The following is a 14,119-nucleotide window of genomic DNA, read 5'->3' as shown; positions in this document are numbered from 1 at the left end:
TTTCTCCCCACCCCCACCCTCCTCTAGCTTATCTCTCCAAACTTCAGGCTCTCTGCCTTTATCCCTGATGAAGGGCTTTTGCTCCTCGGATGCTGCCTGGACTGCTGTGCTCTTCCAGCACCACTCTAATCCAAAAAACATCATTTCCCAGGTCCACTTGTTTTTTTCCCGGAACCCTCAATTCCCACAATGACCAAGCAACTATCTGTCTCAGCTTCGATGGTGTTCAGAAGGATGAGGGAGGGATTTGATTGAAACTTAAAAGAAGACTGAGAGACCTGAATAGAACGGACATGAACACTCCTTCCACAACATTCTGTGACAAGGCGGTCCAAGACTCACAACAGTCTGAGAGAATAAATTCCTCCTCATCTCAGTTCTAAAAAGTCATTCCTTCATTCTGCCCGCTGTCCTCGTCTCTCCAACTAGTGTAAGTATCTTCTTCATGTCCATTCTATCCAGGCGTCTCAGTATTGTGCTAAGATTCAATCAGATTCCCCCTCGTCCTTTTGTACTCCATTGAGAAAAAATCCAGAGTCCTCAACCACTCCTCATATGATAAGTTCTTTATCCTGGAGACCACTCTTGTAAACCTCTTCTGGACCCTCTCCAAGACCAGCACATCCTTTCTTAGGTGTATGGCCCAAAACTGCTCAAAACATCCCAAACACACTGACTCCCATAATTACCTGGACTATACCATCTCCCCCCCCTCCTCCTGCAAAAACACTAGCCCTTACACCCAATTTCTCCTTTTCCGCCGTATTCTACTCCAGGGCATCTCAGCTGGCCCCCTATTTCAAGGACCACAATTTCCCCTCCCATGTGAACAGTGATGCCCTCCGGCACATCTCATCCACTTCCCACACCTCCATCCTTGAACCCCTCCTCTCCAACCGCAACAATGATAGAGCTCTCCCGGTCCTCACCTTCCACCCCACTAATCTCCGGATACAACGCATTATCATCAGCTATTTCCATCACCTACAGTCAAACCCCACCAACAGAGATATATTTCCCTCCCCACCCCTATCTACATTCCACAGAGACCATTCCCTCTGCAACTCCCTTGTTAGGTCCATGACCCCAAACTCACAGAATATTTCAGCCAACATCTCTGGGACACATGCACCAAACAACCCCTGTGACCAACCACTTCAACTCCCCCTCACATTCTGCCAAGGACATGCAAGTCCTGGGCCTCCTCCACCACCAAATTCAAGTCACCCAACACCTGTAGGAGGAACACCTCATCTTCTGCCTTGACACGCTTCAACCACATGGCATCAACATCAATTTCACTAGTTTCTTAATCTCCCTCCCCCACCTCATCCCAAATGCAACCTTCCAACTTGGCACTGCCATCTTGACCTGTCTCACCATCCATCTTCCTTCCCACCTCTCCACTCCCCCCTGACAGCTACCTTTCCCCCAGCCCCACCCCCATTCTCCTGTCTCTCAACCCTCTCACATTCTTGATGAAGGGCTCAAGCCCGAAACATTGACTCTCCTGCTCCTCAGGATGTTGCCTGATTTGCTGTGCTTTTCCAGAGCCACACATTTTGACTCTAACTCTTCAGTAGCCGCAGTCCTCACTTTCTCCAAAACATTCCAAATGCAGCCTGACCAGAATCTTTCACAGTCTTAGCAGTACATCTCTGCTCTTATATTCTAGATCTCTCAAAATAAATTCCAATATTACATTTGCCTTCCTAACTTCCAAGTGACCCTACAGGTTCAGATTTCTGAAGCTTTTAACCATTTAGAAATTAATCTTTGTTTCTGCTCTTTCTACCAATGTGCATAGCCTCACACCTCCCCACATCTCTCTCTCAAACTTCAGGATGAATTTTATTATACTATGGTTACTGCCCCCTCGGGGGTTCTTTCACTTTAACCTCCATAACCAAGTCTCCCTCATTACACATCAACAAATCCAGAATTGTTTGTTCCCTTCTGGGCTCTACCACAAGCTGCTCCAAAAAAAAAGAAAATCCAGTAGATATGCCAATAAATTCCTTTTCTTTGGGATCTGCTAAAAGGTGTTGCTAAGTGCCAGTAATGTACTTCCAAAAGTGCAGCAAATCTTTCCCCAGTCCTTAGATAAAAGGAAGCCATCATTTTCCATTTTGGATCTCAATCAAAACACTGAATGTGGGAGGTGTGAAGCTAACAATGTGGCCTTTACAACTCAAGGGACTGCAGCAGTTTAACAAGGCAGCTTACCATCAGCATCCCCAGAGCTTGACTATGCTTGACTAGCCAGTAACATCCATATCCCATGAATGAAAATAATTCTTTTCTCCTTCATGTTGTTTCCCATTAGAATACTTTGGCTCAACTACAACTTATGATGGCTGGTTCCTCATGCTTGCCAGTCTCTGGAGGAGAAACATTTTCTGAATTCCTCCTTAGATTTACTGGTGTGCAACTCTTAAGGTTTCAGTCCCCTTACATTCTGCTGCTACAACTTCAAATCATTGTTTAATTTTGGAAGTCAAATTAAAAGAAGAGATGTTTCTGAAAATTGATCTTGAATGCAAAGTTGTTTTTAACCTTCAGTATAAATGAGTAATAATGGATAATTTTCATCTGGATTCATATATTAGTTTATAATAAGTATGTAAGTTAGCTCGCTGAGCTAGAAGGTTTGTTTTCAGATGTTTCATCACCATGACTAGGTAACATCATCAGTGAGAGTCTCTGGTAAAGCGCTGGTGGTATTTATAGGTCTTGGTTTCTTAAAATAGGTAATGTCATTTCCGGTTCTTTTTTTCAAGGGAAGGTAGATAAGATCTAAACTGATGTGTTTATTGATGGAGGTCTGGTTAGAATGCCATGCTTCTAAGATTTCTTGTCCATGTCTTTGTTTCGCCTGTCCTAGGATGTGTGTGTTGTCCCAGTCGAAGTGGTGTCCTTCTTTGTCTGTATGTATGGAAACAAGTGACAGTGGGTTATGTCTTTTGGTTGCTAGTTGGTGTTCATGCATCCTGGTGTCAGGTTTCCTGATAATTTGTCCGATGTCGTGTTTTTTACAGTTCTTGCATGATATTTTGTAAATAATGTTAGTTTTGTTGGTAGTATTTAATGGATCTTTTAGGTTCATTAATTGTTGTTTAAGTTTATCGGTAGGTTTGTGGATTACCATGATGCCAAGGGGTCTGAGTAGTCTGGAAGTCATTTCTGATATGTCTTTGATGTGAGGTAATGTGGCTGTAGTTTTTGGTTGTGTTGTGTCTGTTTGTTTGAGTTTGTTTCTGAGGAATCGGCGGATTGTGTTTATTGGGTACTTGTTTTCTTGAAAACATTGTATAGATATTTTTCTTCTCCTGTTTGTAGTTCTTGGGTGCTGCTGTGATGTAGCTCATTGAAATAATTTCTTGATGCAGCTCCATTTGTGAGTGTTAGGATGATTGCTTCTGAAGTTAAGCATTTGGTCTGTGTGTTGTTTTTTTGTAGACACTGGTTTAAAGTTCTCTGTTAACTGTATGTTCAACTGTCACGTCGAGGAATGAGAGCCTGTTGTCGTTCTTCTCCTGTTTTGTGAATTTTATGCCTGTCAGGATATTGTTGGTGGTGTCGCATGTTTCCTCTAATTTGTTCTGTTTTGTGATAATGAAGATGTCATCAATGTAGCAGGACCCAATGTTTGGGTCAGATAGATGGGAGGGCAGCTTGTTCAAGTCTCTGCATTAAAACACATATAAGGGTGGACAGTGAGAGCCTTTTTCCTCAGATGGTGATGACTAACATGAGGGGGCATAACTTCAAACTGAAGGGTGATAGATATAGGTCAGATGTCAGAGGTAGTTTCTTTACCCAGAAAGTAGTAGGGGCATGGGACACACTGCCTGGAACAGTTGTAGACTCACCAACTTTACATGCATTTAATGGACATTGGATAGACATGTGGATGAGAATGGAAATAGTGTAGATTAGGTGGGCTTCAGATTGGTTTCACAGGGTGGTGCAACATTAAGGACCAAAGTGCCTGTACTGCACTGCAGTGTTCTATGTTCATTACTGCTTCTACTATGAGCCCTGATATTGGTGATCCCATGCGTGTTCCATTGGCTTGTTTGTAGGTTGTGTTATTGAATGTGAAGTGGGTGGTAAGGTACAGGTCCATAGCTTGAGGGTGTTGTCTTTGTTGATGAGGTGCTGTCAAGTGTTTGTGGTCCTGGTTTTCCAGTTTACCAGGACTCCATCAATAAACACGTCGACTTAGATCCCATCTACCTTCCCTTGACATCAGCTACCTTAAGAAATCAAGAGAATTATAAATAGAGAGGCAGGACTTACCACCAGGGCAGCACGGTGCCTCAGTTGTTAGCATTGCTGCCTGACAGCACCAGAGACCCAGGTTTGATTCCAGCCTCGGGCGACTATATGTGTGGAGTTTGCACATTCTCCTGTGTCTGCGAGGGTTTCCTCTGGGTGCTCCGGTTTCCTCCCACAGTCCAAAGCTGTGCAAGTTAGGTGAATTGGCCATGCTAAATTATACATAGCTTTCAGGGATGTGTTGGCTAGGTGCATTAGTCAGGGGGAGATGTAGAGTAACAGGGGAATGGGTCTTGGGTGAGTTACTCTTCGAAGGGTTGTTGTTGACTTGTTGGGCCTAATGACCTGTTTCCACTGTAGGAATTCTTGATCAGTGCTTCTCCACAAACTCACTGATGATGTTACCTCGTCATGGTGACAAAACATCTGAAAAAAAACTTTCCAGCTCAGTGAGATAACTTATATACTTATTATCAACCTGAGCTACAAATCTTCTCAAAAATTAGTTTACAATGTTGAATAATTTGACATTCACCATAATACAAAGAAGAACAAATAAAGTTTACAGCCCAGGAACAGGCCTTCAGCCCTCCAAGCCTGAGTCAATCCAAATGTACTGTCTAAACCTGTCGGTCAATTACTAAGCATCTGAATCCCTCTGCTCCCCACCTACTCATACATCTGTTCAGACGCATCTCAAATGAATCTACCGTGCCTGCCTCTACCACCTCTGCTGGCAACATGTTCCACCCTGCGTATGAAGTACTTGTGCATGTATCCCCCTTAAACTTTCCACCTCTCACCTTGAAAGCATAACCTCTCGGTATTGAATCCTTCACCCTGGGAAAAAGCTTGTCTCTATCCACCCTGTCTATACCCTTCATGATTTTGTAAACCTCAATCAGGTTCCCCCTCAATCTCCTTTTTTCTAGTGAAAATAAATCTAACCTACTCAACCTTCGTTCATAGCTAGCACCTTCCACACCAGACAACATCTTCGTAAACCTTCTCTGCACCCTCTCCAAAGCATCCACATCCTTTTTGTAATGTAGTGACCAGAACTGTACACAGTCTTCCAACTGCAGCTGAATCAATGTCTTGTACAATTTTAACATGACTTGACAGCTCTCTGCCCATCAACTTTTCCCAAGGCTCTTCCGTTCATTGTATAATTCGCACTAGAATTAGACTTGCCTAAATGCATCATCTCACATTTGTCTGGATTGAAAACCATCTGCCATTTTTCTGCCTAACTCTCCAGTCTACCTATATCCTCCTGTATTCTCTGACAGTCCCTTATGGTTTCTGCTGGTCCACCAATCTTTATGTCATCTGCAAACTTACTGATCATACCAACAGTGCCATCTTCTAGATCATTTATGTGTATTACAAACAACAGTGGCTCCAGCACTGACCCCTGTGGAACACCACTAGTCACCTTTCTCCATTTCGATAAACTCCCTTCAACTACTACTCTGTCTCCTGTTGCTCAACCAGTTCTTTATCCACCTAGCTAGAACACCCTGCACAGCATGTGACTTCACTTTCTCCATTAGTCTACAATGGGAAACCTTATCAAACATCTTACTGAAGTCCATGTATATGATATCAACAGCCCTTCCTTCATCTATCAACTTGGTCACTTCCTCAAAGAACTCTATTAAGTTGGTAAGGCACGATCGCCCCCCCGAATAAAACCATATTGCCTATCACTGATGAGCCCGTTCTTTTCCAAATATGAATAGATTTTAACCCTTAGTACCTTTTCCAGCAACTTTTCCACCACTGACATCAGGCTCACTGGTCTGTAGTTACCCAGAATATCCCTACTACCCTTCTTGTACAGAGGGACAACATGAGCAACCCTTCAGTCCTCCAGCACCTCACCTGTATTTAAGGATGACATAAAAATATCTGTCAGGGCCCCAGCTATTTCCACTCTCACCTCACTCAGCAACCTGGGATAGATCCCATCCGGTCCTGGGGATTTGTCCACCTTAATAACCTCTAGCCTACCCAACACATCTTCCCTACTTATGTCAACGTGATCCAGACTAATCAAACTTCTATCTCTAATTTCAGCATTCATCAAGTTCCTCTCCTCAGTGAACACTGATGCAAAGTAATCATTCAGAATCTCACCCATTCTCTCAGGTTCAACACACAGCCTTCCTTCATTATTCTTTATTGGACCAATCCTTTCTCTAGTTACCCGCTTGCTTCTTATATCAGAATAAAATGCTTTGGGATTCTCCTTAATTCTGCTCACTAAAACTATTTCATGACCCCTTTTAGCTCGCTTGATTCCTTGTTTAAGACTTGCCCTACTCTTCCGATATTCCTCTAGGGCTCGTTCTGTTCTTAGCTGCCTAGACCTTATGTACACTTCCCTTTTCCTCTTGGCTAGTCGTACAATTTCTCCTGTCATCCACGGTTCACGAATCTTGCCCTTCCTATCCTTTGCCTTCAGTGGGACATGCCTATCCTGCACTATCTTTGAAAGCCTCCCACATCTCAAATTTGGACTTCCCTTCAAATAGCTGTGTCCAATCCACATTGCCTAATTTTGATATAATTGGCCTTGGCCCAGTTTAGTACTCTTCCCTTAGGACCTCTCTGCTCTTTATCTATGAGTATTCTAAAACTTACAGAATTGTAAGGTTTGAGTGTATTGCAACTTTTGGAATACTGTTCTGATACATAATTCTGATCTCCCTGCCAAAGGAAAGTTGTTAGTAAATTTGCAAGGTTCAAAACAATTTATCGAATCATAGAGACATAGAGATGTACACCACAGAAAGAGACCATTAGGTTCAACTTGTCCATGCTGATTCAGTATCGTAAATTAGTTTAATTCCATTTGCCAGCACTTGGCCCATATCCCTCTCATTCCCTCCTATACAAATCTGAAACTAAAATATTTCAATAGCTTCAGCTGTATCAGAAACTTTGCAATCTCCAGTGCTGGTGAAATATTCCTGTTACAAAAGTGTTAATACAAGAAGCCCTTTGACTAAAAGAAAGGAAATTATGTTGTAAAACAATTAACAAATTATTTTACCTATTACAGGAATGGCATTTTATTGTAGCACCTCTATTAAAATGATAGGCAAAATAATTTCCTATAATTATCATTTGTTCTCTTGCTAATCTTTTTATGGTGAAATTCCAGAACAAAATTATGTTAAGCTTTCAACTTTATAGTCAGAAACACTTCTGTCTCATAATTGCAGGGGAGACTTGCCTTTTCTCGATAGTAAGAAATCTAATGCAATTTTGATAGATTTGTACTCCTGATTTTGATTTCTGCTCAGGATAGAACAATACAGCCCATGGAATGTTTCACCTTTTAGAGAATAACTGTCACATAATTCTGACGATTTAAAGCATTTCAGGTTAAGTCTACAGTTTCAAAAGTCAAAGCATGGACTTTTCTTCAGGAATTATGCATTTTATCCGACTGGATTAAGGATTTCTTAATGAATACTTGCATAGTATACAGGACTCAGCAGTGACTTTAATCATTTCAGGTATGACCGTTACCCTCTATTTTGAGGCTTTCCTTCCCCCATTATTTCCACCATATAAGACCATAAGACTATAAGACTTTTATCTTAGCCCCTCCTCCCTACCTTTTATCTTAGCCCCTCCTCCCTACCTTTTATCTTAGCCACCTCTCGCATTTCCAACGCCCCTCCCCCAAGTCCCTCCTCCCTACCTTTTATCTTAGCCTGCTGGACACACTTTCCTCATTCCTGAAGAAGGGCTTATGCCCGAAACGTCGATTCTCCTGTTCCCTGGATGCTGCCTGACCTGCTGCGCTTTTCCAGCAACACATTTTTAGCTCTGATCTCCAGCATCTGCAGTCCTCACTTTCTCCTATAAGACTTAGAAGCAGACATTAGGCCATTTAGCCCATCAAGTCTGCTCTGCCATTCAATCCTGGCCGATAAGTTTTTCAACCCCATTCTCCCACTATCTCCTCATAATCCTTGACCCCCTTGCTTTGCTTTCAGACAGAGGTGACCTTTATCTTGCTTTGCACACATATTCAGGTCTGAAAAAACTCACCAGGTCTGGCAGCAACTGTGAAGAGAGAAACAGAGTTGATGTTTCAAGTCCAGGGACCCTTCGTCAGAACTTTAGCAAAGTGCCTAGGAGCCCTGGACTCAAAATGTTTACTCTGTTTCTCTCTCCACATATACTATCAGACCTGTCAAGATTCTTTAGCACTTTCTGTTTTTGTTTCAGACCTCCAAGTGATAGAGTCGTGGAGATATACAGCACAGAAACAGACCCTTCGGTCCAACTCATCCATGCTGACCAGATGTCCAAATAATCTAGTCCCATTTGCCAGCATTTGGCCCGTATCCCTCTAAACCCTTCCTATTCATATACCCATCTAGATGCCTTTTGAATGTTGAAATTGTACCAGCTTCCACCACTTCCCCTGGCAGCTCATTCAATACACGCACCACCCTCTGCATGAAAACAATTGCTCCCTCGGTCCTTTTAAAATCTTTCTCCTCTCACTCCCATGCCCTCTAGTTTTGGACTTCCCTACACTAGCTATCTACCCTGTTCATTCCCGTCATGATTTTTTAAATTTCTAAGATCAACCCTCAGCCTCTGACCCTCCAAGGAAAACAGCCCCAGCCTATTCAGCCTCTCCCTATAGCTCAAATCCTCCAACCCTGGCAACATCCTTGTGCAGGTTCTTAGTTCCTTGAAAGTGGAGTTACAAGTAGGCACGATAGTGAAGAAGGAAAACGCAGGGACTGCAGATGCTGGAAACCAGAGTCTGGATTAGAGTGGTGCTGAAAAAACACAGCAGGTCAGGCAGCATCCGAGGAGCAGGAAAATCAACGTTTCGGGCAAAAGCTCTTCATCAGGAATAGAGGCAGGGTGCCTGCAGAGTGGAGAGATAAATGAGATGGGGGGGTGGGGGTGGGGAGAAAGTAGCATAGAGTACAATAGGTGAATGGGGGTGGCGATGGAGGATAGTGAAGAAGGCGTTTGGTATCCTTTCCTTTATTGTTCGGACCATTGAGTATTGGAGTTGGGAGGTCATGTTATGAACAGGACATTGATTCAGACACTTATGCAATATTGCATGCAATTCTGGTCTCCCTCATACAGGAAGGATGTTGTGAAACTTGAAAAGGTTTACAAGGATGTCTCCAGGATTGGAGGGTTTGAGTGCATTGCAACTTTTGGAATACTGTGAGTAATTCTGATCTCCCTGCCAAAGGAAGGTTGTTAGTAAATTTGCAAGGTTCAAAACAATTTATCGAATCATAGAGATGTACAGCACAGAAAGAGACCATTAGGTCCAACTCATCCATGCTGACCCGATATCCTAAATTAGTCTAATTCCATTTGCCAGCACTAGGCCCCTATTCATCTAAAGCCCTTCTATACCCATATACCCATCCAGATTCCTTTTAAATGCTGCCATTGTACCAGCCTCGAACATGTCCTCTGGCAGCTCATTCCATACACGCACCATCCTCTGTGAGGAAAAGTTGCCCCTTAGGTCCCTTTAAATTTTTCCCCTCTCACCCTAAACCTATGCTGTCTAGTTATGGACTTCCCCACCGCAGGGAAAAGACTTGTATTTCTGTATTCCTGATGAAGGGCTTTTGCCCGAAACGTCGATTTTACTGCTCCTCGGATGCTGCCTGAAGTGATGTTCTTTTCCAGCACCATTCTAAAAAAGACCTTGTACCCTGTACTCAGTTCACTGACCAATAAAGAGAAGTGTACCAAATACCTTCTTAACTATCCTGTCTCCCTATGTCTCCACTTTCAAGGTCTGTGTTTATTTTTCATCTAATCAAGACAAATCTTTCATGATCTAATCAAGACAAATCATGACCATTCACTTCATCTTTTTTTTCCTCCCATGATAATTTAAATCTTTAATCCCATTTGTTCTCTAAATTTTGCCTGGCCTTCTTATTGGAAGCGGAACAATAAATGCTTTGACCCTCCAAACAAACAGGGTTTTTCCAAAAGGAATCTCCAATGTTCCAATCAATTCTCACAAAGTCTGCTGCATCTAAAGTTCTGCAGAGTGCAGTCTGCATTATTCCAAGGTCTATTTGGCCTCTGGAATAACCGAACTTATTTTCCTGACTCCACAGATGCTGTCAAACAAGACGGGTTTGTCTGGCGTTTTCTGTTGTTATTTCAGATCTGCGGTATCTGAAGTCTTTCACTTTAATTATCACGCAATAAAGTATTTGATCATAGAAACATAGAGTCCTACAGCACAGAGACAGGCCCTTTGGCCCAAACTGGTCCATGCCGACCAAAATGTCCATCCACTCTAACCCCATTTCCCTGCACTTGGCCCATATCCTTCTAATCCTTTCCTATCATGTATTTGTCCAAATGCCTTTTCAATGTTGTTAATGTACCCACCTCAACCACTTCCGCTGGCAGCTCATTCTATATGCGTACTACCTCTGTAGTTGCCCCTCAGGTCCCCTTTTATTCTTTCCCCTCTAACCTTAAACTGATGGCAGCATGGTGGCTCAGTGGTTAGCACTGCTGCCTCACATCACCAGTGACCCAGGTTCGATTCCAGCCTCGGGTGACTGTCTGTGTGGAGTTTGCACATTCTCCCAGTGTCTGCATGGGTTTCCTTTGGGTGCTCCGGTTTCCTCCCACAGTCCAAAGATGTACAGGTCAGGTGGTTAGCCATGCTACATTGCCCATAGTGTTAAGTGCATTAGTCAGAGGGAAATGCGTCTGGGTGGATTACTCTTCAGAGGGTCGGTGCGGACTGGTTGGGCCGAAGGGCCTGTTTACACACTGTAGGGTATCTAATGTATCTAATGAAAAAAATCTAATGTAATGATGCTCTCTAGTCCTCGATTCTTGAACCCTGGGAGAAAGGATGAGTGCATTCACTCTATCCATACCTGTCATGATCTTATACACCTCTACAAGATCCCCTGAGTCAGGGCAGCATCCTTGTAAATTTCTTCTGCACGCTTTCCAGTTTAATAACATCCTTCCTATAGCAAGGTGACCAAAACTGAAAATAACACTCCTAGTGCAGCCTCACCATGCCCTGTATAACTGCAACATAACTTCTCAGCTTCTGTACTCAGTGCCCTGGCTGATGACAGCCAATGTGCCAAAATCTTTCTTCACTGCCCTATCTATCTATGACTCCACTTTCAGATTTGCAGATTCATAATTCAGTTTTGTTTTGGTGGGGTAATGTCTCTTTTAAAATAGAAAACTGTCCCACAGATTTCCCTCCTATTTCCCCTGGATCATGATCTCCACCATTGGATAGCAGGCTGTAGTTTCCAGGACTTCCACAGACCTCAGTTGCCTCTGGTGATGTCCCACAGTTTCCCTCCTCATGCACTCCAACCCTGATCACCCCACTTCTACCCCTTAACAAAATTCCACAACCGCCAGTGCCCAGGCAGAACTATCATTCCAGTAAGATTCGGTCTTACTGAACTTCTTTCTTTCTCTCTTGATTCTGTCCTGTGCCCCTTGGTCAGCCTTAGCCCACTTACATTTGTAATTCATCTGACGCTTTACATAGGTTCCACATGGCCCAGTTTTTTAGATTAGATTACTTACAGTGTGGAAACAGGCCCTTTGGCCCAACAAGTCCACACCGACCCTCCGAAGAGCAACCCACCCAGACCCATTCCACTACATTTACCCGTTTGCCTAACACTACTGGCAATTTAACGTGGCCAATTCACCTAACCTACACATCTTTGGATTGTGGGAGGAAACCAGAGCACCCGGGGAGAATGTGCAAACTCCACACAGACAATTCCCACACAGAGGTGGGAATTGAACCCAGGTCTCTGGTGCTGTGAGGCAGCAGTGCTAACCACTGAGCCACCGTACCACCCACGGTCATAGCCATCTCCTCTACATATCCCCACACCAGCCCCCCCCCCCCCCGCCATTCCCCCATTGTCAGGATGGTCTGAAAGCTCTCTGCTTCTTCATTGAAAGGAGGCCTGCACGCTCTCCATCCACCACCACCCTGCTTCACCCAGCCCAGCTTGTTCTTGAAACATAGAAACATAGAGAATAGGTGTAGGAGTAGGCCATTCATTCCTTTGAGCCTGCACCACCATTCAATATGATCATGGCTGATCATGCAATCTCAGCATCCCATTCCTGCTTTCTCTCCATACAGCTAGATCCCTTCAGCCACAAGGGCCACGTCCCGCTCCCTCTTGAATACATCTAATGAACTGACCCCAACAGCTTCCTGTGAGAGAGACTTCAGCAGGTTTAAAACTCATGGAATGAAAAAATTCTTCCTCATCTCAGTCTGAGGGCCTTACCCTTTATTGTTGATGTGACCCCTAGTTCTGGACTTCCCCAACATCAGGAACATTCTTCCCGCATCTAGCATTGTCCAGTTCCATCAGGATTTTATAAGCTTCTATGAGATCCCCTCTCATTCTTCTAAATTCTAGTGACTATAAATTCAGTTGATCTATTCTTTTCTCAAATGTCAGCCCTGCCATCCTGGAGTCAGTCTGGTGAACCTTCGCTTGACTGCCTCAATAACAAGAATGTCCTTACTCAGGCCAAGAGAGCAAAACTGCACACAATACTCAAGGTGTGGCCTCAACAACGCCCTGAATAACTGTAGCAAGACATCCTACACTGATACTCAAATCCTCTGGTATGTCATTATCTTTCCCCAGCACTGCTGCACCTGCATGCCAACCTTCAGTGACTGTTCCAACAAGACAGCCAGATCTCATTGCACCTCACCCTTTTCGAAACTACCACCATTCAGATAATAATCTGCCTTCCTGTTTTTGTGACCAAAGTGGATAGCCTCACATTTACCCACATTATATTGCACTTGCCAAGCATTTGCCCACTCAACCGGTCTGTACAAGTCACCCTACAGCCTCTTAGCATCCTCCTTGGAGCACACACTGCCATCCAGTTTAGTGTCATCTGCAAATTTGAAGAATTCCTTCATCCAGATCATTAATGTATGTTGTGAGCTGAGGTCCCAGCACTGAACCCTACGGTACCCCCCCCCCCCACCCCATCACTATCTGCCACTCAGAAAAGGACCCATTTATTCCAACTCTCTACTTCCTGTCTGCCAACCAGTTCTCTATCCACATCAAAACATTACCTCTGCTGCCATGAGCTTTAATTTTGTTTACTAATCTCTTGTGTGAAATCTTGTTAAAAGCCTTTTGAAAGTTCAGATACATGACATTCACTGATTCACCCTTGTCCACTCTACTGGTCACATCCTCAAAACATTCCACAAGATATGTCAAGTTTGATTTCCTTTTTAGTGAATCCTAGGGCTGATTCTGTCACCATTTTCCAAAGTCTCAGTTATTACATCCTTAATGATGGATTCCAGCATTTTCCCCACCAGTGATGTCAGATTAATTTGTGTATAATCCCCCAGTCTCACTCCCCCTCCTTTTTTTAACAAGTGGGGTTACATTAGCTATCCTCCAGTTCATTGGAACTCTTCCAGACTCTATAAAATGCTGGAAAATGATCACCAATGCATCTGTTATTTCTTGCGCCACTTCCTTAAGTACTCTGGGATGCAGCGCATTAGGCCCGGCTAACTTATTTGGTTTTAATCCCATCAATTTCCCCAATACCATTTCCTGACTAATAAGGATTTCCTTCAGTTCCTCCTTCATGCTTGACCCTCTGTCCCTGTAGCATTTCCTGAAGACTATTTGTGCCCTCCTTAATGAAGACAGACTCAAAGTATTTGTTCAACTAGTCTGCAATCTCTTTGTCCATTAGGAGTTCACCTGATCCTAACTGCAAGGGACCTACATTT

This window comes from Chiloscyllium plagiosum, chromosome 1 (assembly GCF_004010195.1).
Source record: "Chiloscyllium plagiosum isolate BGI_BamShark_2017 chromosome 1, ASM401019v2, whole genome shotgun sequence".
Taxonomy (NCBI): Eukaryota; Metazoa; Chordata; class Chondrichthyes; order Orectolobiformes; family Hemiscylliidae; genus Chiloscyllium; species Chiloscyllium plagiosum.
Note: the sequence above shows the minus strand (reverse complement) of the source record.